The sequence below is a fragment of the Bos indicus x Bos taurus genome, chromosome 16 (genome assembly GCF_003369695.1).
Source record: "Bos indicus x Bos taurus breed Angus x Brahman F1 hybrid chromosome 16, Bos_hybrid_MaternalHap_v2.0, whole genome shotgun sequence".
Classification (NCBI taxonomy): Eukaryota; Metazoa; Chordata; class Mammalia; order Artiodactyla; family Bovidae; genus Bos; species Bos indicus x Bos taurus.
The window spans coordinates 475,469-499,434 of NC_040091.1; the positions used below are offsets into that span (position 1 = coordinate 475,469).

The 23,966-nt window shown below is 44.8% G+C and overlaps 1 long non-coding RNA gene and 1 pseudogene across 1 annotated transcript in view; both read right to left on the reverse strand.

The window, feature by feature from the left end:
* Nucleotides 1-281: 281 nt before the first annotated feature.
* LOC113906261 lies at nucleotides 282-1,214 on the reverse strand (annotated as a pseudogene).
* A 4,746-nt stretch (nucleotides 1,215-5,960) lies between these two features.
* Nucleotides 5,961-23,966, reverse strand: part of LOC113906267 — a 35,099-nt gene continuing 17,093 nt past the window's right edge. The window contains exon 3 of the long non-coding RNA XR_003514826.1: nucleotides 5,961-6,240. This is a non-coding gene — a long non-coding RNA (uncharacterized LOC113906267). The remainder of the gene's footprint in view (nucleotides 6,241-23,966) is intronic.

The following is a 23,966-nucleotide window of genomic DNA, read 5'->3' on the forward strand; positions in this document are numbered from 1 at the left end:
CTATCATTTTATTGCTCAGGAAATCTCTTAACTCACTCTTTCCCAGTGAGAGGAAAGACAGGTCTTCAGAATAGATCATTGCCATGGAGATAATTTGTGTTTTGATAACGCAGAAACCCTTAACTCTTTGAAACTAAGGTCCTTTCACATAATGTGAGATGGCAGTGATGATACTAACTATCAGTTTATAGGAACATAGAAATAAACTAGATTAATATTTTCTGATGTATTTACATGGGAAACATAGAAACAAATTGCTTCTGTAATTTCAAGCCTTCACGTCAAGTTGATAATTTACTTAGTAGTTTTCTCAGTGCTACAGTGATATCTTTGTTCCTCAGAGTAAATATAATGGGATTCAACATTGGGATCCAAACTGTGTAGAAAAGAGAGATCAACTTCCCAGTTTCTTCAGATTGATTTGGTTTGGGCTGTAAATAAGTGGTAGAGGCTGTGCTGTAGAATAAGACCACCACTGTGAGGTGAGACGAGCAAGTGGAGAAGGCTTTAGCCCTCCCTCTGGCAGATCGCGGTTTCAGAATGTTGGAGATGATTTTGCCATGGGAGACACCAATCAACAGAAATGGAACCATGATGAACACCGCTGCAACTGCATAGACTGCTATCTTGTTCACAAATGTGTCCCCACAAGCAAGCTTGAATACTGGGGGGAGGTCACAGAAAAAAATGATTAATTGTGCTAGACCCACAAAAGGGCAGAGAGGAAACCTGCCATGTTTGCCCCATTACAACAGGAGCTCCACTGACCCAAGAGGCAGTGACCATCTGGACACAGACTAGGGGCTCATGATCAGACCATAGTGAAGAGGGTTACAAATGGCCACGGAGTGGTCATAGGCCATCACGGCCAGGAGACACTCTAAACCTCCAAAAAGAAGGACCAAACACATTTGTGTAGCACAGGCAATGAAAGAAATGTGCCCTTTCTGGTTCAGAAGGTCCATGAGCGTTCTTGGGATAGTGACAGTTACATAACAGATTTCTAAAATGGAAAAGTGGTTGAGGAAAATGTACATGGGGTTCTGGAGAGTAGGGTCAGTTCTTGTTATCAGTACAATGACACTACTGCACATCAGGATGATCAGATAGAGCACTAAAAATATCCCCAAAAGAATCCGTTAGAAATTAGAGATATCGGAAAACCCCAAGAGGATAAAGTCCATCACTGTAGTGATATTTGATTTTTCTGTTCTTAATTTGTACTCCATCTGTAGATATGGCAAATTCAAGATGGTTAATTCATTAATGCTTTTGAGCAACGTTTCCCTTCTGTTAACTGGATCAGATGCGTGAATCTATTTACATAGTCTATGCAAGTACTGCTGCCTTTGCCTTGCTCAGTTTCTAAGAAATGAGATTTGAAAACTTAGCAATGAACTGACGTGCAGTTAAAATCAATTAGAGAAATAAAATCCGTATTTTTTACACTTGGATGTACTGATACAAGAGGGCTTCCCTGGTATCTCAGCAGTAAAATAATTTGCTTGAAATGCAGGAGATACAGGAGATGTAGGTTTGATCCATGGGCAAGGAAGATCCCCTGGAGGAGGGGATGGCAACCCATTCCAGTATTCTTGCCTAGAGAATTCCATGGGCAAAGAGCCAGGTGGGCTACGGTCCATGGGATCACAAGGAGTCAGACATGATGGAAATGACTGAGCAGCAGCAGTAATGATACCAGAAACAATATGATGTATGCATTTTTATTTAGAGCTATTGTGCAGCAATAGTATTAAATTGTTTCACCCCTTTTAAGAGTGAAATTATATATGACACAGCCTTACTATTGTTTTTCTTTGGGTTCATCAATTTCTTTTTCTGTACCTATTGACTTTCAACTCAAAGCTTTTCACTTAAAACTTTTGCCTAATTTTTATTCATAACATTTTAAGCCCTCCCATTTCTACTCCACTGAGAACTGACTTTCTTAAACTCAGTCCTTGTTATTGGGGGAACAGATATGTGTAATCATATTGTTCTCGTCTGTGTACCTCACCCATCAGTTATGCTACACATGGAAAGCATGTTACATCATGGGGTCCAGTAACATTCGCTATTCATACCCACTGTATGCTGCATTACAAATACCAATTAACCTTTAACTCAGTCCATACATATGACTTCATGATATTTGGAGTTCCCTGATAGCTCAGTTGGTAAAGAATCCACTTGCAGTGCAGGAGATCCTGGTTTGATTCCTGGGTAGGGAAGATCCAATGGAGAAGGGACAGACTACCCACTTCAGTATTCTCGGGCTTCCCTTGTGACTCAGCTGGTAAAGAATCTGTCTGCAAGGCGGGAGACCTGAGTTCGATCCCTAGGATGGGAAGATACCCTGGAGAAGGGAAAGGCTACCCACTCCAGTATTCTGGCCTGGAGAATTCTATGGACTGTCCATGTGGTCACAAAGAGTCAGACATGACTGAGTGATTTTCACTTTCATGATATTTTAATATAGTCTGTTCTTAACCTATGTGATTCTCTGATCCATTGTCATCTACTTCTCTTACAACCAAATAAAATACTTCCTATATAATTCCTTTGTAATTTTATCTAATAAATGTAACTTTATTTAAACCCTATGATTATTTATTTTAGGAATGCAAATGGCAAAAGCAATAGATGGGGAAACAGTGGAAACTGTGTCAGACTTTATTTTGGGGGGCTCCAAAATCACTACAGATGGTGACTGCAGCCATGAAATTAAAAGACGCTTACTCCTTTGAAGGAAGGTTATGACCAACCTAGATGGCATATTCAAAAGCAGAGACATTACTTCGCCAACAAAGGTCTGTCTAGTCAAGGCTATGGTTTTTCCTGTGGTCATGTATGGATGTGAGAGCTGGACTGTGAAGAAGGCTGAGCACCAAAGAATTGATGTTTTTGAACTGTGGTGTTGGAGAAGACTCTTGAGAGTCCCTTGGACTGCAAGGAGATCCAACCAGTCCCTTCTGAAGGAAATCAGCCCTGGGATTTCTTTGGAAGGAATGATGCTGAAGCTGAAACTCCAGTACTTTGGCCACCTCATGCGAAGAGTTGACTCATTGGAAAAGACTCTGATGCTGGGAGGGATTGGGGGCAGGAGAAGGGGACGACAGAGGGTGAGATGGCTGGATGGCATCACTGACTCGATGGACGTGAGTCTGAGTGAACTCCGGGAGTTGGTGATGGACAGGGAGGCCTGGCGTGCTGCGATTCATGGGGTCGCAAAGAGTCGGACACGACTGAGCGACTGATCTGATCTGATCTGATCAGTTTAATTTCTAGAAGACTGCTTCTGTTCGGTGATCATCTGGGTTTGTGTTTTAAGACTACTTTTTCTGTAGATGATTTGTCCTCTGAAGCTCCTTCTTGGCATAAAGGTTCCCCTCTGTGGGGGTGGAAAGATGACACTTAATTATCTAGTATCAATAGTGGAAAAATGACACTTAATTATCCAGTATCAATAGTACTTTCTGGAAAAAAATTAAAACTTTCAATTTATTGCATTCCAGACCATTAGTAATTGCTGTAAGTTTGCCTTCCTTAATTTTATTCCCATAATTCATTCCGATCTCATCTTTCACATCTTTAGAAAAGTGTATAACTTACTAATACACAAACGTGATGTTGTTGTTCTTTCCAATATACTGCGGGGAGGATTAGATCCCTTTTCAGAAGTGGAACGCTGTTCCTAGATAAACTTTTGTAGAAATTAAAGCATGTTGTATCTGCTGACAAAAATCTAGGTACTTTTATTCATGTTAGGATATCTAGTTGGTCATCAGTGTAGGTATCTAGCAGATTCAAAATGAAAGGCACCTTAAAAATAACCTAGAGCCTGTTATGCACAGTGAAGTAAGTCAGAAAGAGAAAGATACCTATATTAACACACATGTGCACATAAATATATATGTGTGTGTGTGTGTGTGTGTGTGTGTGTGTGTGTGTGTGTTCGAGAAAAATAATACTGAAAAACCTATTTGCAAGGCAGGAATATAGACGCAGACATAGAGAACAGACTTCTGAGGGAAGGAGAGGGTAGGACAAACTGAAAGATTAACATTGAGACATACACACCACCACAAGTAAAGCAGATAGCTAGTGGGAAGTTTCTAAATATATAAAACAGGGAGCTCAACCTGAAGCTCTGTGACAACCTGTGGGGGGACGGGGTGGGGTGTGGGAGGGAGGTTAAAAACAGAGGGGATGTATGTACACCCATGACTGATTTACTTTGTTGTATGGCAGAACCAACATAACACTGTAAAGCAATTATCCTCCAATTAATAATTTAAAAAAAAATTTAAACCCAATTATTTAAGACAGAAAAAAAAAAAAAACCCTCCTACAAAATGCTTTTTCTATTTCAGCTACTTCCAGGCAGGTATGTAGCTAAAATTATCAGGAATGAGGTTACAAGGCCAATATCCACTTCTGCTCATAAGCACATTTTTTCCGTTTAGAGATTCTTTGACAATTTGAAACACTATTCATGTTTCTAAAATAGTGTTTCTTTTTTGTCTTTGACTTTTTTGTCTTGACTTATGAACTCTTTTTAGGACTGATGTTGTACCCATCATGACAAATGTAAATAAACATGTCATATTTATTTACAAATGAGAATTGCACTGATGACTTGTTTCGACTAAGTTTTACTTACAGGATGGAAAAAACTGCATGTCTGTCACCAATCACCCATGTGAGTAAACTGATCTAATCCTTAAATCTATAGTTAGGATAGTGAATTGAATGTTTCTGTGTTCAATTCAATATCATCACCTGCCGGGGTCCAGCCCCGGTGGATCCAGGGAATTCAAAGCGGGGACGGCGTCGGCGAGGATCAGGAAACAACTGCTTAATTAAATGTTAATTAAGGATATAAAGAGTAATAGAATAAGGATAGCTCAGTAGGAAAATTCAGTGAAGAAAAGAGGCTGAAATAAGGATAGCTCAGTAAGGAAATTCAGTGGAGAAAAGAGGCTGAATAATTCAGCCAGAGGGTGAGAGAAAGAATGACATGGGGAGACCAAGTTTCGGTGAACAAAGCCCGCACTTTATTTTCCAAAGTCGTTTTTATACCTTAAGTTATGCATAGAGGATAATGGGGGAAGGGGTAGAGTCACGCAGCAAGCCAGGCTTTCTTCCTGCAAACTTGTCATATGCAAAAGCTTAGGTGATTTGCATCATCTTCTGGCCCGGAGGCCTGTTAACATTTTAAGACCCTTTCCTCAGAAAACTTATTTTTCTCTAAAGGTGATTGGTCAGGAGCCACCCTCCAAAAGCATTAGATAAAAGTTGCATTCCTACAGAGCAAAGGTATGGTGGGCTCAATCAAGAAAAGAATTAACTCAAGGGTCCAAGGTTACAAACATTAAAGCTACTACTTACACCAATTATATTAATCAATACACTGCCAGGGACACAGCAGGTAAGGGATATGGAGACTTAGCAGCAAACATTGGCCCAATAAGTGAAAAACCCTTCACCAATACAATTTCTAATCAATCTTTTAACTGCTCAAAGGACTCTGTATTCAGACAGTTTAGAACATCTCATGCCTCTCACAGTTGGGAGGCTCTGAGCGATCACATGTGGCCGGAAAAACCTATTCAGGCAGGCTAGAGGACTTCCAAAGGACTTTGTAGGTTGAAACACTATCACACCCAGGAACTTTATTAACTGGAGCTATAAGTTAACTCTTTTTTCAGAGCGAGGTAGTGGGGGACAGCATCCCCCCACCCCCCCACCCCCCGTAAAGTCAGAGGTGTAGGTGAGAGCACAAAGCAGAAAGTAGGCAGACTCTGGTTTGGGGGGTAGATGCTCGAGAATTTCCAGGGGGACTCCTGAGGCTCGATCCCACCTTTGCGTATGCCGAGCCTCCTTCCTCATGACCTTTGCCATGGGCGAAGTTCCTCACACTGGCTCCCAGCAGTGATAGAATCCTAGTTGAGCTATTCCAGATCCTGAAAGATGATGCTGTGGAAAGTGCTGCACTCAATATGCAATATGCACTCAATATGCAATATGCCAGCTCCCGGCAATCACCTGAAAACAAATCTACACTCTGAGACAATACCTCAAATATACCAGTGTAACAAAATAAAGAAACATCTTGCAATCATATTACAGTACAAGTTTGCAGTCAGTGAAGAAGAAACTCTGGTTGTTTCCATCTAGGAGTCCCACTGTTCCTACTTCTTCTTAGTAGTTCCTACTGGATCTTCAGCATGCAGAAACCTGAGACGGCAGACAGACAGAACATAAGGAAACAAATACACTATTCAGAGCCTCTATACGTAATAAACACATCACTTCTACCCATATGTCATTGTAGAAACCAATCACCTGGTCCAATGTAGTTCTGAGAAGGTTAGGGAATGATGTTCATTGTATGTCGATAAAACAGATGTATTTGAAGAGCATAAAGCCAGACTCTGTCAGAGTCCTCACTTTTGGTCACTAAAAATAAGGTGTTATAGCATGCTGCAACATGTATACCTTTGGACTGATGATTTAGCATGACACATAATGGAATAAGTGTTCATGGTACACATTTATGCATATTAATGTTTTATAGATATATTTGAGCCTAACAACACAATGCCATTATTATTTTCATTAGGCTTTGATGCTTAAATTAGCAATAGTGGTGAGGCATAATTTACATAACATAAAGCACAACCTTTAAAATTCAGTGATTAGTTGAGATATACTTGACTTTATAGCATTATATTAACTTCTGAACAACATAAATATATTTTAAATGATCATCACAATGTCTAATGTTATTATCCATCAATGTTAATATCCATCACCACCCAAAGTTATGCATTATTTTCTTGTGATGTGAATTTTTAAAAATTTCTCTTAACAACTTTCAAATATGCAAAATTATTTAACTATAGTCACCATGCTCCATATTATTTTCTTGGGCACCAAAATCAGTGTGGACGGTGAGCAGTCATGAAATCAAAAGGCATTTGTTTCTTGGAAAAAAAGCTATGCCAAAACTAGAGTGGGTATTAAAAAGCAAAGACATCACTTTGCTAACAAAGCTCCGTATAGTTAAAGCTATGGTTTTTCCAGTAGTCATGTATGGATATGAGAGTTAAAATATAAAGAAGGCTGACTGCCAAAGAATTGCTGCTTTCAAACTGTGGTGTTGGAGAAGACTTTTGAGGGTCCTTTGAACAGGAAGGAAATCAAACTGGTTAATCCTAAAGGAAATCAACCCTGAATATTCACTGGGGGGATTGGTGCTGAAGCTGAAGCTTCAATACTTTGGTCACGTCATGCAAAGAGCAGCTCACTGACTAAAGGAGAAGGGGGCGATGGAGGATGAGATGGCGTCACTGACTCAATGGACATGAGTTTGAACAAACTCCAGGAGATAGTGAAGGCCAGGGAAGCCTGACATGCTGCAGTTCATGGGGTTGCAGGGTCAGACGAGACAGCTACTGAACAACATCAGCACCATGCTGTATATTGATTGGATTGCTATACATTTTAATAGTGGTTTTATAAATACGACTGAATTTAAATTTACTGTCTTGCTGTTTGTGTTTGTTTCTCTTATACATATATTTTCTCTTATACATATATATTTTCATTGTTTTTTATTATTTTTGTGATTTTAATATACTTTTAGTATATATGTATCCTTAGACACCATATTAAAAAGGAGAGACATTACTTTGCCAACAAAGGCCCGTCTAGTCAAAGCTATGGTTTTTCCTGTAGCCATGTATGGGTGTGAGAGCTGGACTAAAAGGAAAGCTGAGCACCGAAGAACTGATGCTTTTGAACTGTGGTGTTGGAGAAGACTCTTGAGTGTCCCTGGGACTGCAAGGAGATCCAACTAATCCATCCTAAAGAAGATCAGTCCTGAATATTCATTGGAAGGACTGATGCTGAAGTTGAAACTCTAATATTTTGGCCACTTGATGCAAAGAACTGACTCATTTGAAAAGACCCTGATGCTGGGAAACATTGAAGGCAGGAGGAGAAGGGGACAACAGAGCATGAGCTGGTCGGATGGCATCACCAACTCAATGGACATTAGTTTCGGTAAACTTTGGGAGTCAGTGATGGACAGGGAGGCCTGGTGTGCTTCAGTCCATGGGGTCACAAAGAGTTGGAAATGACTGAGCAACTGAACTGAACCATTTTTTTATCCAATGTTCCTTATTAATTTTTAGCTGTAACTGTAGAGTTTGCAAAATAAATATCTGCTTAATGCAATCTAACATTAAATAAATTATATACTTTAATAAGCAAAATGTTGAGATCCTGAAAATACTCCTCTTTGGACAATCTTATCTTTTGTTTTGTATTATTGCTTTACACTTATTCTTTTTAAATTAATTTTTATGAGAAAACAGTTGATTTCCAATGTTATATAGCTTCTGTTATGCAGCAGAGTGAATCAGTAATACATAAGCATACTTTGACTCTTTTTAAGATTCTATTCCCATATAGATTATTGCAGAGTATTGAGTAGGGTTCCTGTGCTATACAGTAGGTTCTTAGTTAGCGAAGTCACTCAGTTGTGTCCAACTCTTGGTGACCCCATGGACTGTAGCCTACCAGGCTCCTCTGTCCATGGGATTTTCCAGGCAACAATAGTGGAGTGGGTTGCCATTTCATTCTCCACACAGTAGGTCTTACTACCTATCTATTTAGACAGGTTAGTTTGTATATTTCAACCCCAGTCTCTCAGTGTACCCCTCCCCTTCCACCTTTCCCTCTTGGTAACTTTAAGTTTGTTTGCAACGTGGGTGATTCTATTTTTGCTTTGTTCCAGTTCCAGTTCAGTCGCTCAGTCATGTCCGACTCTTTGCAACCCCATGAACCTCAGCACACCAGGCCTCCCTGTCCATCACCAATTCCCAGAGTACACCCAAACCCGTGTCCATTGAATCCATGGCGTCATCCAACCATCTCATCGTCTGTCGTCCCCTTCTCCTCCTGCCCTCAATCTGTCCCAGCATCAGGGTCTTTTCAAATGAGTCAGCTCTTCACATCAGTGGCCAAAGTACTAGGGTTTCAGCTTCAGCATCACTCCTTCCAATGAATACCCAGGACTGATCACCTTTAGGATGGACTGGTTGGATCTCCTTGTAGTCCAAGGGACTCTCAACAGTGTTGGAGAAGCATCAAAAGCATCAATTCTTCAGTGCTCAGCTTTCTTTATAGTCCAACTGGCACATCCATACATGACCACTGGAAAAACCACAGACTTGACTAGATGGACCTTTGTTGGCAAAGTAATGTCTCTGCTTTTCAATATGCTGTCTAGGTTGGTCATACTTTTCTTCCAAGAGTAAGTCTCTTTTAATTTCATGGCTGCAGTCACCATCTGCAGTGATCTTGGAAGCAAAAAAAAAAAAGTCTGCCACTGTTTCGACTGTTTTCCCATCTATTTTCCATGAAGTGATGGAACCAGAAGCCATGATCTTAGCTTTCTGAATGTTGAGCTTTAAGCCAACTTTTTCACTCTCCTCTTTCACCTTCATCAAGAGGCTTTTTAGTTCCTCTTCACTTTCTGCCATAAGGGTGGTGTCAACTGCATATCTGAGGTTATTGATATTTCTCCCGGCAATCTTGATTCCAGCTTGTGCTTCTTCCAGCCCAGCGTTTCTCATGATGTACTCTGCATATAACTTAAATAAGCAGGGTGACAATATACAGCCTTGACGTACTCCTTTTCCTATTTGGAACCAGTGTGTTTTTCCATGTCCAGTTCTAACTGTTGCTTCCCGACCTGCATACAGATATCTCAAGAGGCAGGTCAGGTGGTCTGGTATACTCATCTCTTTCAGAATATTCTAGTTTGTTGTGATCCACACAGTCACAGCCTTTGGCATAATCGATAAATCAAAAATAGATGTTTTTCTGGAACTCTCTTGCTTTCTCGATGATCCAACGGATGTTGGCATTTTGATTTCTGGCTTCTCTGGCTTTTCTAAAAGCAGCTTGAACATCTGGAAGTTCATGGTTCACGTATTATTGAAGCCTGGCTTGGAGAATTTTGAGCATTACTTTACTAGCATGTGAGACATGTGAGATGAGTGCAATTGTGCGGTACTTTGAGCATTCTTTGGCATTGCCTTTCTTTGGGATTGGAATGAAAACTGACCTTTCCAGTCCTGTGGCCACTGAGCTTTCCATATATGTTGGCATACTGAGTGAAGCACTTTCACAGCGTCATCTTTTAGGATTTGAAATAGCTCAAGTGGAATTCCATCACCTCCCCTAGCTTTGTTCGTACTGATGCTTCCTAAGGCCACTTGACTTCGCATTCCAGGATGTCTGGCTCTAGGTGAGTGATCACACCATCGTGATTATCTGGGTGATGAAGATATATTTTTATATTGTTCTGTGTATTCTTGCCACCTTTTCTTAATATCTTCTGCTTCTGTTAGATCCATACCATTTCTGTCCTTTATTGTACCCATCTTTGCATGAAATGTTGCCTTGGTATCTCTAATTTTCTTGAAGAGATTTCTAGTCTTTCCCTTTCTACTCTTTTCCTCTATTTCTTTGCACTGATCACTGAGGAAGGCTTTCATAAGTCTCCTTGCTATTCTTTGGAACTCTGCATTCAAATAGGTATGGCTTTCCTTTTCTCCTTTGCTACTGGCTTCTCTTTTTTTTCACAGCTATTTTTAAGAGCTCTTCAGACAGCCATTTTCCTTTTTTGCATTTCTTTTTCTTGGGGATAGTCTTGATCCCTGTCTCCTATACAATATCATGAACCTTTGTCCACAGTTCATCAGGCACTCTGTCTATCTGATCTAGTCCCTTAAATCTGTTTCTCAGTTCCATTGTATAACTGTAAGGGATTTGATGTAGGTCATATTGGGTCATATCTGAATGGTCTAGTGGTTTTCCCTACTTTCTTCAATTTAAGTCTGAATTTGGCAAAAAGGAGTTCATGATCTGAGCCACAGTCAGCTCTTGGTCTTTTTTTTTTTTTTTTTTTTTTTTGCTGACTGTATAGAGCTTCTCCATCTTTGGCTGCAAAGAATATAATCAGTCTGATTTTGGTGTTGACCATCTGGTGATGTCCATGTGTAGAGTCTTCTCTTGTGTTGTTGGAAGAGGGTGTTTGCTATGACCAGTGTGTTCTCTTGGCAAAACTCTATTAGCCTTTGTCCTGCTTCATTCTGTACTCCAAGGCCAAATTTGCCTGTTACTCCAGGTGTTTCTTGACTTCCCACTTTTGCATTCCAGTCCCCTATAATGAAAAGGACATCTTTTTTAGTGTTAGTTCTAAAAGGTCTTGTAGGTCATCATTGAACCATTCAACTTCAGCTTTTTCAGCATTACCAGTCGGGGCATAGACTTGGATTACCATGATATTGAATGGTTTGCCTTGGAAATGAACAGAGATCATTGTGTTGTTTTTGAAATTGCATCCAAGCACTGCATTTTGGACTCTTTTTTTTTTTTTTTTTTACTATGATGGCTACTCCATTTCTTCAAAGGGATTCTTGCCTACAGTAGTATAAATAATGGTCATCTGAGTTAAATTCACCAATGCGAGAGGAAACCCGAAGTCCCAGTCACCTCTTGAGATGAAGAACGAGTTTCCCACTGCAACTCAAGAGGAGGCTTGACTTCCCTGTTGCAACTTGAAAGAAACCCGGAGTTTCCCACTGGAACTAGAGAGGAACCCCGAATTCCCACTGTAACTTGAGAAAAGACCCAGCTCCCCTGCTGCAACTCAAAAGGAAACCCGAGGTCCACACCTCAACTTTAGAGGAGGCCTGACTATGCTGTCTCAACTCGAGAGGTATGCCCAGAACTGCTTCACAACTCGAGAGGAACACCATGTTTCCCACTTCCACTCTAGATGAGCCCTGATTCCCATGCAGTGACATGAGATGAATTATGAGGTCCCTGTTGCAACTCTAGAGGAATCCCAAGTTCCCCCACAGAAACTTGAGAGGAACCCCGAGGTTTCTGCCATATCTCGAGAGAAACCTCAGTTTCCCACTGCAAATAGAGAAGAGGTCGGATTCCCCTGCATAGTCTCAAGAGAAACACCAAGTTCCCCCTCACAATTCGAGAGGAATCCCGACTCTCCTGTTGCAATTCAAGAGGAACCCCAAGATCTGTCACACAACTCGAGAGGAACCCCGAGATGCCTGCCACAATTTGAGAGGAGGCCCGACTCCCCTGCTGCAACTCAAGAGGAAATCAGAGATCCCAGTTGCCTTGAGAGGAAACCCAAGTTTCCCACCACAAATCCAGAGAAGGCCTGGCATCCCTGTGGCAACTCGAGAGGAACACTGAGTTACCCCCTGCAACTCGAGAAGCCCAACTACCCTGTAGCAACTCGAGAGGAAGGCCGAGTTCCCCAGCTCAGTCCGACAGGGGGCCTGACTACTCTGTTGCAACTTGAGAGGAACCCCAAGATCCCCATGGCAACTTGAGAGGAACACCAAGTTTCCTGTTGCAACTTGAGAAGAACCCCTAGTTCCCCGCTTCCAATCTAGATAGGCCCAATTCCCCTGCAGCAAAATGAGGTGAATCCCAAGTTCCCCATTACAACTTGAGATGAATCCCGAGTTCCCCCATTCCAACTCCAGAGGAAAACCGAGTTCCCTGTCGCACCTCAAGATGAACTATGTGTTTCCCAATGCATCTCGAGAGGAATCCCAAGTTCCCTGCTAGAACTCAAGAGGAGGCCTGACTCCCCTGCTGCAACAAGAGAGGAACCCTGATTTCCACCTCACAACTCGAGAGAAGGACTGACTCCCCTGTTGCAACTTGAGAGGAACCCCAGGTTTCCTGCCACGAGTCAGAAGGAGCCACGAGTTCCTGGTCTCAATTCAAGATGAAACCTGATTGACCTGCATCAACTCGAGAGGAACCCCGAGTTCTCCATCGCAATTTGAGACTCGACGCAAACCACTATTGTAACTCCAGAGGATTCCCAAGAGGGGCCTACCCCAGCACAATTTGAGAGGAGCACTCTACGAAACAAGAGAAGTCCCATGCTATAACTTAAAAGGAGGCCCTCAAGCCACAAGTAGAGAGTAGCCTCCTGCACACCATAAATGGAAAAAATGCCTCTTCTCATCATAAAGAGGAGTCACCCCATCACAGTTTGAGAAGAGCACTTTATCACAACTAAAGAGGAACCCAACTACCACAAATGAAGAGGAGCCCCCAGCCAAAATTAGAGAGGAGACTGCAAATGACAACTAGAGAGGATCTGACCCACCACAAATAAAGAGTGGCCCATCCCTACAATACCAGTGGAGACCCATGACACAACTAGAGAGTAGCCTCCCGTACATTGAAACTAGACTGGGGCCAGCCTGCACATCGCTACGAGAGAGGATCTACCCCACTGCAGCTCAAGAGGAGGCACCATTACAACTCTAAAGGAACACTGAATCACCTGCAGCAACTCAAGAGGCACCGGGAGTTCCCCACTGCAATTTGACAGGAGCCCTAGACTGTAACAAGAAAAGGGGCCACTGGAAAAAATGACGGATGGGCTCACCAGCCAAAGCTGAAGTGGATTCCCCTGGCATAACTAGAGTGAAGGCCCCCAAGAGAGAAGCTCTTAATGCCACAAATAGAGAGGAGATCCCTGAAGTAAGTTGAGTGGAGTCCCTCACAACCGGAGAAAAGCAATCCCACTAATATTAGTAAGGAACACTGAGCACCAAAAGTAGAAAGGACCTCTCCGCTAGAGCCACCCACACCCGAACCAGACAGGACACAGCCCTGTACCTCGAGAGGAGCCCTCCACAACTTGACAGGGGTCCCCTGTATATCACGCATAGAGAAGAGCCACTCTGCTGCTAAAAAAGACTAATCCCACACCACAAGTAGAGATAAAGTTTCACATCACCACTAGAGAATGGAACCCACCACAACTACAGAGTTGAATCTGACCACAAAGTTAGAGTGGTCCCATGAAAATCCTAGTGAGTAGCCTCCAGACATTGCAACAATACAGGAGCCCCCCTTCACATCCCTACTGGAGATGAGTCATCCCAAAACAACTCTAGAGGAGGCCCCACTGCAAGTGAAAAGGAACACTGAGTACCACCCCAACTCGAGAGGAACACCAAGTTCCCTGCAACGGCTTGAGTTGAACACTGAGTGGCACACTGCAAATCAAAGGGAACACTGAGTTCCAAATGAAACGCAAGAGGAGCTCTGAGACACCTCTGGCAACTCAAGAGGAACCCCGAGTTTCCCGGCCCAAGTCGAGAAGAACCCCGAGTTCCCTGCTGCAACTCAAGTGGAGGTCCAACTCTCCACCTGCAACTCGAGAAGATCCTCTAGTTCAATCTTGCAATTCGAGAGCCCCCCACAAAATCCCCTGTTGCAACTCGAGAGGAACCCCAAGATGCCTGTCAGAAGTCGAGAGGAACCCCATATTTCCCACTGCAACTCGAGAAGGACCTCAGTTCCCCACCTGAACTCGAGGTGAAGCTTGATTCCCCTGCAGCCTCTCGAGAGGAAACCCGAGTTTCACCCTGCAACTCAAGAGGAGGCAACTCTCCTGTGACAACTCAAGAGGAAAGCCAAGTTCCCAAACTCTACTCGAGAGGAGGCCTGACAACCCTGTTGCAACTCCAGAAGAACCCCTAGATCCCCATCACAACTCAAGAAGAAAACCGTGTTTACCATCACAACTTGGGAAGAAACCTGAGTTCCCCAATCCATTCTAGATGAGGACGAATTCCCCTGCAATGACATGAGATGAATCCTGAGTACCCCATCACAACTCAAGAGGAACCCTGAGTTCCCCACTGCAACTCTAAAGGAGGCCTGATTGCCCTGTTGCAGCTCAAGAGGAACCCCGAGATCCCCACCACAACTCACCACCCCCGAGATCCCAGCCACATCCCGAGATGTCTGCTGCAACACGAGACAAACACCAAGATCCCCCTCGCAACACCAGAGGATGCCTTACTCCCCTGTTGCAACTCGAGAGGAAACCTGAGCTACCGCCTAATCTCGAAAGGAGCCTGACTCACATGTTGCCACTTGACAGGAACCACAAGATCCATTTGCAACTTGAGAGGAACCCGAGTTTCCTGCCACAACTCTAGAAGAACCCCAGGTTCCCTGTCTCAAATCGAAATGAGTCCCAATTCGCATGAAGTGACTTGAGAAGTACCCCAAGTACCCCACTGAAAGATGAGGGGTACTCATCTCGAGTACCCCTCGAGATGAGGCCCAAGCCCCCTGATGCAACTCCAGAGGCTACACAAGAGGAGCCTACCTCACCACAATTCGAGGGGAGAAATCTACCACAACAAGAGAGGAAATCCCATACAACAACTAAACAGGAGCCCCCTCTCCCTTCCAAAACTAGTGAGTATCTTCCTGCATGTCACAACTAGTAAAAGCTACCCTTCTACCACAATCAGAGAGGAGTCACCACCATCAAATTTCAGAAGAGCACTCTACCGCAACTAAAGAGGAGCCCATCTACCACAAGTCAAGAGGAGCCCCACTGCCAAAGCTAGAGAAGAGTCTGCAAACGACAACTTGAGAGGAGCCGACCCATGACAAATAAAGAGTTGACCTTCACTGCAATTAGAGGTGTGACCCATGCTGCAACTAGAGAGTAGCCTCCTGCACTTTGCAACTAGACAGGGGCAGCCTGCAGATTACTACCATAGAGGATCTGCCCCACTGTAGCTCAAGAGGCTCCACAACAACTCTAAAGAAAACCCGAGTCACCAGCTGCAACTCAAGAGGCACCCCGAGTTCACTGCTGCAATCTGATAGAAACCCTAGGCTGTAACAAGAAAAGGTGCCACTGGCCAAAATGACAGAGGGGCTCCCCGGCCAAAACTGAAGCAGATTCCTCAGGCACAACTAGAGTGAAGCTCCCAGAATATCACACCTAAAGAGAAGCCTTTCTGCCATAAACAGAGACAAGCTCTCTGAAGTAAGTCGAGCAGAGTACCTCACATATAGAAAAAAGCAATCCCACTAATTTTAGTGAATTACCCGTATCAGCCAAAGTAGGATTTCCCCTGTGGAGCCACCCACACCCCAGAGAGGATGCAACTCCACACCCAGAGAGCCCCGCACTTCCAGCACAACTCCAGAGGAGCCTGCTAGACATCACACATAGAGAGAAGCCCTTCTGCTGCTAAGAGATGAATCTCACACCACAAATAGAGAGGATCAAACCCACAACAACTACAGAGTTTACCCTAAGCACAAGGATAGAGAAGTCCCATGCCAAAATTCGTGAGTAGCTTCCCAACATTGCAAAAAGACAGGAACAACCCTGCACATCCCTGCTAGAGATGAGTTGCCCCAAGACAACTTGAGAGGAGGTCTGACACTCCGGTTGCAACTCGAGTGAAAACCCAAGTTTCCCATCACAACTCGAGAGGAAACCCAAGTTCCCCATTGCCACTCGAGAGGAAACCCGAGTTTCCTACCACCACTCGAGAAGAACACCGAGTGCTCCGCCTCAACTCGAGATGAGGCCCAATTCCCCTGCAAGAACTCGAGTGGAACCCCAGGTCCCCCTCGAAATTCAAGAGGAGGCCTGAATCCCCTGTTGGAATTCGAGAGGAAACCTGAGATTCTCGTTGCCTCTTTAGAGGAATCCCGAGTTCCCCATCACAACTTGAGAGGAGGACTGTGTTTCCTGCTGCAACTCGAGAAGAATCCTGAGTTCCCCACCTCCACGCTAGATGAGGCCTGATTCCCCTGCAGTGACTTGAGATGAATCCGGAGTTCCCCATTGCAACTCTAGAAGAATCCCAAGTTCCCCATCACAACTCGAGAGGAACCCTGAATTTCCCATTGTATCTCAAGAGGAACCCTGAGTTCCCCACTGCAACTCGAGAAGAGGCTTGATTCCACTGCAGCATCTCAAGAGGAACCCTGAGTTCCCCACTGCAACTCAAGAGGAGGCCCAATTCCCCTGTTTCAACTTGAGAGGAACCCCAAGTTTTCATCCGCATCAAGAGGAACCTCGAGTTACCCTGCTGCAACTAAAGAGGAAGGCTGACTGCCCTGTGGCAACTTGAGAGGAAACCCGAGTTACCCACCTAAACTCGATAGGAGGCCCGACTACCCTGTTGCAACTCGAGAGGAACACCGAGGTTCCTCTCCCAACTTGAGAAGATCCCCAAGATTCCTGCCTCCATTCTAGATGAGGCCAGATTCCTGTGCAGTGACGTGAGATGAACCCCAATTTCCTCATCACAACTCGAGAGGATTCCCGAGTTCCTCATCGGAACTAGAGAGGAACCCCGTTTCCCACTGCAACTTGAAAGGAACCCTGAGTTTCCTGCCGCATCTCGAGAGGAACTTCGAGTTCCCTGCTGCAACTCGAGATCAGGCTCGATTACCCTGCAACATCTCAAGAGGACCCCTGAGTTCCCCTATGCAACTCAAGAGGAGGCCCAACGACCCTGCTGCAACTTGAGAGGAACCCCAAGATCCCCGTTGCAACTCAAGAGGAAGCATGACTTCTCTGTTGCAACTCAAGAGGAGCCCTGATCCCCATCGCAATTCAAAAGGAACCCCAAGTTTCCTGCTGCAACTCCAGAGGACAGCTGACTCATCTGTTGCAACTTGAGAGGAACACTGAGATCCCCGTTGTAACTCTAGAGGAACCCCGAGTTTCCCACCACAACTCGAGAGGAGCCCTGAGTTGGCTGCTGCAACTTAAGAGGAGGCCCCCCTTCCTTGCTGCAACTTGAGAAGAACCCCAAGTTCCCCCTCGCAACATCAGAGGACACCCTATTCCCCTGTTGCAACTAGAGAGGAAATCCGAGTTTTACACCTCAACTCGAGAGGAGCCTGACTCACCTGCTGCCACTCAGGAAGAACCCTAATTTCCCCCTCGCAACACGCGAGGAACTCCTAGTTACTCAATGCCAAGTCTAGAAGAAACCCAGGTTGCCTGCCTCAACTCGAGATGAGGCCACATTCACATACAGTGACACAAGAACCCTGAGTTCCCCGTTGAAACTCGAGACGAGCCCCAAGCCCCCTGATTCAACTCCAGAGGATACCTAAGAGGAGAGTAACCCACCAAAATTCGAGAGGAGAACTTTACCACAATAAGAGAGGAAGCCCCATAACACAACTTAGGAGGAGGCGCCCCCTTTCACAACTAGAGAGTATCCTCCTGCACATCACAAGTAGAAAAAGCACCCCTTCTCATAACCAGGGAGGAGTCACCCCCATCACAATTTGGAAGAGCACTCTACCACAACTAAAGAGGAGCCCCCCTGCCACAACTAGAGAGGAGTCTGCAAATGACAACTAGAGAGGAGCCCACCCACCACAAATAGAGTGGACAAATAAAGAGATGAACATCACACCACAAATAGAGAGGAGTTTGCACAACACCAGTAGAGAGAACCAAGCCCACCACAACTGCAGAGTTGACCCCAACCACAATGATAGAGAAGTCCCATGCCAAAACTAGTGAGTAGCCACCCAACACTGGAAAAAGACAGGAGGCACCCTGCACATCCCTCCTAGAGATGAGTCACCCCAAGACAACTCAAGAGGAGGCCCCACCACAAGTTGAGAGGAACCCTGAGTAACCTCCAACTCGAGAGGAATCCTGAGTTCCCCACCAGGGCTCAAGTGGAACTGCGAGTCCCACGCTGCAACCCGAGAGGAACACTGAGTTCCCACAACTTGAGAGGAGCTCTAAGTATCCTGCTGCAACTCAAGAGGAACCCGTTTCCCGCCACAACTGGAGAGGAACCCCGCATTACCCACTAAACTCGAGAGGAGGCCTGACTGCCCTGCAGCATCTCGAGAGGAAGCCCAAGTTCCCCCACGTAACTCAAGAGGAGGCTGGAGTCCCCTATTGCAACGTGAGAGGAAATCCGAGTTTTCCCCCTCAACTCGAGAGTAGGCCTGACTACCCTGTTGTAACTCTAGGGGAACTCCGAGTTCCCCACTGCAGCTTGGGAGGAGGCCCCACTCACCTGTTGCAACCCGAGAGGAAACCCAAGACCCCCATCAAAACTCGAGAGGAATCCCAAGTTTTCCACCACAAATCGAGAAGAACCCCCAAATTCCACGCCGCAACTCAAGATGAGGGCTAATTCCCCTGAGGCAACGCGAAAGGAACATCGAGTTACCCGTCACAGCTCGAGATGAGCCACAAGCACCTTGATGCAACTCCAGGGGATTCCCAAGAGGAACTTACCCCAGAAAATTCGAGCAGGGCCCTCTTCTGCAAAGAGTGGAAGCCCCATGCCATAACTAAAAAGGAGGCCCCCCTGCTACAACTAGAGAGTAGCCTCCTGCATATCACAACTAAAAAAGCATCCCTTCTCATCACAACCAAAGAGGAGTAACCCACCTCACAATTTGAGAACAGCACTCTACCACAACTAGAGAGGAGCCAAACTACCACAACTGTAGAGGAGCCCCCTGCCACAACTAGAGAGGAGTCTGCAAATGACAACTAGAGAGGAGCCAACCCACCAAAAATAAAGAGTGAACTCTCCCTGCAATTAGAGTGGAGCCCCATGCCACACATAAAGAGTAGCCCCCTGCACATTGCAACTAGACACAGGCCAGCCTGCACATCACTACTTGAAAGGATCTGCCCCACTACAGCTCAAGAGGAGGCTCCACCATAACTCTAATGGAACCCTGTTGCAACTTGAGAGGAAATCTGAATTCCCTGCCTCAACTCGAGAAGAGGCCTGAATCCCCTGTTGTAACTCGAGAGGAACCCCGAGTTTCATGCAGCAACTCGAGAACCCTGAGTTCCCTGCCTCAACTTGAGATGAGACCTGATTCCCCTGCAGCGTCTTGAGAGGAATACTGAATTCTCCATCGCAACTCAAGAGGAGCTCCAAGCCCCCCGATACAACTCCAGAGGATTCCCAAGAGGAGCCTACCCCACCACAATTCGAGAAGAGCACTCTACCACAACAAGAGAGGAAATGCTATACCACAACTAAAGAGGAGGCCTCCACTGCCACAACCAGAGAGTAGCCTCCTGCACATCGCAACTAGGGGAACCGTCCCTTCTCATCACAACCCGAGAGGAGTCACCCCCTTATAATGTGAGAAGAGCACTCTACTACAACTAGAGAAGAGCCCAAGTACCACAACTAAAGAGGAGAACACGGTCCTAATATGGCAGAGAAACAGCATGGGGAGACAACTTTCTCCCCCACAAATCCATCAAAAGATCATTTGAATGCTGAGCAACTTCCACAGAACAACTTCTGGACGCTGGCAGAGGACACCAGTCACCCAGAAAGGCAGCCCTTTCTCTTGGAAAGTAAGTAGTGAAATGTTGTTGCTGAACCATGAAAGATGCCAGGATTCTTGGCCTCCGGACGAGAAGAAATCAATCCGGGGCCAGAGACAAGGCTTGATCACTCAGAGCTTTTGTGTAGTAAACTTTTATTAAAATATAAAGGAGATAGAGAAAGCTTCTGACACAGACATCAGAAGGGGGCAGAAAGAGTGCCCCTTTTGCTAGTGTTAGCAAGGGAACAACATACTTTTAGTTAGTTATTACAATGAATCAAAAGAATGTCTGGAGGTTGTAAAGATCGTACTAGACCCACTCCAATAATTTACATTTTAAGATAACAGGATTAGCCAGAAGGTTTTCAGGAAGGAGAAACCGTCCTCAAGCAGGATACATTGTTGTTATATAATCCTTCAGTTCAGTTCAGTCGCTCAGTCGTGTCCAACTCTTTGCGACCCCATGAATGACAGCATGAGAAGCCTCGCTGTCCATCACCAACTCCAAGAGTTCACCCAAACTCATGTGCATCGAGTTGGTGATGCTTTCCAGCCATCTCATCCTCTGTCATCCTCTTCTCCTCTTTCCCTCAATCCCTCCCAACATCAGGGTCTTTTCCAATGAGTCAACTCTCCGCATGAGGTGGCCAAAGTATTGGAGTTTCAGCTTCAGCATCAGTCTTTCCAATGAATACCCAGGACTGGTCTCCTTTAGGATGGACTGGTTGGATCTCCTTGTAGTCCAAGGGACTCTCAAGAGTCTTCTCCAACACCACAGTTCAAAAGCATCAGTTGTTCAGCGCTCAGCTTTCTTCACAGTCCACTTCTCACATCCATACATGACCACTGGAAAAACCATAGCCTTGACTAGATGGACCTTTGTTGGCAAAGTAATGTCTCTGCTTTTGAATATGCTATCTAGGTTGGTCATAACTTTCCTTCCGAGGAGTAAGCGTCTTTTAATTTCATGGCTGCAATCATCATCTGCAGTGATTTTGGAGCCCAAAAAAATAAAGTCTAACACTGTTTCCACTGTTTCCCCATCTATTTCCCATGAAGTGATAGGACCAGATGCCATGATCTTCGTTTTCTGAATGTTGAGCTTTAAGCCAACTTTTTCACTCTCCTCTTTCACTTTCATCAGGAGGCTTTTGAGTTCCTCTTCACTTTCTGCCATAAGGGTGGTGTCACCTGCATACCTGAGGTTATTGATATTTCTCCCGGCAATCTTGATTCCAGCTTGTGCTTCTTCCAGCCCAGCATTTTTCATGATGTACTCTGCATAGAAGTTAAATAAGCAGGGTGACAATATACAGCCTTGATGTACTCCTTTTCCTATTTGGAACGAGTCTGTTGTTCCATGTCCAGCTCTAACTGTTGCTTCCTGACCTGCATGTAGGTTTCTCAAGAGGCAGGTCAGGTGGTCTTGTATTTCCATCTCTTTCAGAATTTTTCACAGTTTATTGTGATCCATGCAGTAAAGGCTTTGGCATAGTCAATAAAGCAGAAATAGATGTTTTTTCTGGAACTCTCTTTTTCAATGATCCAGTGGATGTCGGCAATTTGATCTCTGGTTCCTTAGTACAGAGTTTAAACTGAGTTGTTTGTTGTGTAATCATCAGTTCTTAAAGACAAAAATGTTTTATGTGACTAAGACTAAGGAATGTAGAGGGGAAAAAAACCATTTGTCCTTTCCTCCTCCTTGAGAATTACAGACCCCTATCTCTTCCTCCTTGAGAATCCCAGACCCTTCTCTCCTTGGGGACACCCGGACTTCTTATCAACCTGCCTAGGAATTGACTCTCTCAGTAGGACAAAATCTAAAAGACAAAAAGAGAGACAACCATTAGGGATGAAGACCAGTTCAGGGGAGGGAGTCATGAAGGAGGAGAAGTTTCCAAACAGCAGGAACCCCTCTCACTGATGGGTCTGTGGCAAATTCTGTAATCTTAGAGGGCAATATAACCAGGGGTGGCAGGGAACAAAGAATGCATGCCTAACCGCAACTCCCAGCAGAGAAGTAGCCCAGAAGCTAACGTCTGCCACCAGCGAGCTGGGGCTGGACAGGGAGGCGCAGGCAGATGTTTAGGGTAAGGACTGGGGCTGAATGCCCTGAGGACAGTCTGAGAGAGCTAACGTGAGATAGCAACCCAAACTGTGGGTTAGCCAGAGAGAGAAAAAAAAGAGAGAGAAGTTTCTTGCAAATAGCTCTAACCTAAGACACAGCCTGGCCAGATCACAGAACAAAGGATTGAGCCAATACCAATGGAGAACTAGCCAGCTGTGAACAGGCCCCTTCCCCCCGACAAGAGGCAGAGAGACAGGCAGGCAACAGCCAGAGCCAGAAGGCAAGGTGCAATCTTGGCCCCAGAGACAGCATCCTCCTTCAAACTGTGAGCAAGCTCCCAGTTGCTAACCATGTCTTCCTGGGATCCTGGACAACTGACATTTGCCAGGAGGCTTGGAGCCAGAGATCAGCATCCAAGAGGAGACACACAGCACACCTGAGATGGCGCTTTCGTGGCGCACCCAGGAAACCAAGGGGCCGGGATTGGGGAGGTGATTAAGATACACAGCCCACTTGGGACAGTGCGCTCCCCAAGCACCTGGTCACCTGAGCTGCTCAGACCTAGGAAGGGCACAAAACGCACAGCCAACTTATTCTGTACCCTTGCGGAGTACCCAAGAACCTGAACCTGAGCAGCTTAGACCTGGGAAGTGCACGAAATGCAGGGTCTGCTTTGGACAGCACCCCTGCAGAGCAACCTGGAGCCTGAGCAGTGTAGACCAGGAAAGAACACGCTGCCATGAGCTGGGGTAAACCCAGTGTGGTCCAAACACTGCGAGCACTCCCCACACATGCCAGTGATATTTGTTTGCAGTGTTCCTCCCTCCCCATAACACAACTGAACAAGTGAGCCTAAATAAGTGACCACCTTCAGTGGCTCAGAGGTTAAAGAGTCTGCCTACAATGCGGGAGACCCGGGTTTGATCCCTGGGTCGGGAAGATACCCTGGAGAAGGAAATTGCAACCCACTCCAGTATTCTTGCCTGGAGAATCCCATGGATGGAAAAGCTTGGTAGGCTATAGTCCATGGGGTCGCAAAGAGTCGGACACGACTGAGCAACCTCACTTTTCACACCCATGTGTCAGAGAGGAAATTAGACACTGAAGAGACCTGCAAACAGACAAAGCCAAAATAAACAAAGAAGAGGGAACCACTATGGAAATGACAGGTGCAACAGATTAAAACCCTGTAGTTAACATTGACTAAGCACTGGAAGAGGCCTATAGACCTTGAGAAGAAGTATAAGCTGGAACAAGGAACTATCTGAAACAGAAATAACCGCACACTGCCCTCAACAGCTCCAGAGAAATTCCTAGATATATTTTTACTAATATCATTTCTTAATTTTAGCTTTATTATTCTTTTATTTTTACCTTCTTTATTACTCCTTTAATTTTCATTTTTATAACCTACTATTAGCTATTTTTGAAGCAAATTTCATACAGATAAATTTTTTATAATTTTCATGATTGACTTTTTTTTGGTATTTCTAATATTGTATTTTTGAGACTCTAACTTCTAGTCTAGATTTTTAATCTTTGCTTTTTGATATTTGTCATCAGTTTTGTACTTTTAAGAACATAATTTTCAGTACCCATTTTTATTTAGGGGTTTGATTACTGGCTTCATTGCTCTCTCCCACTT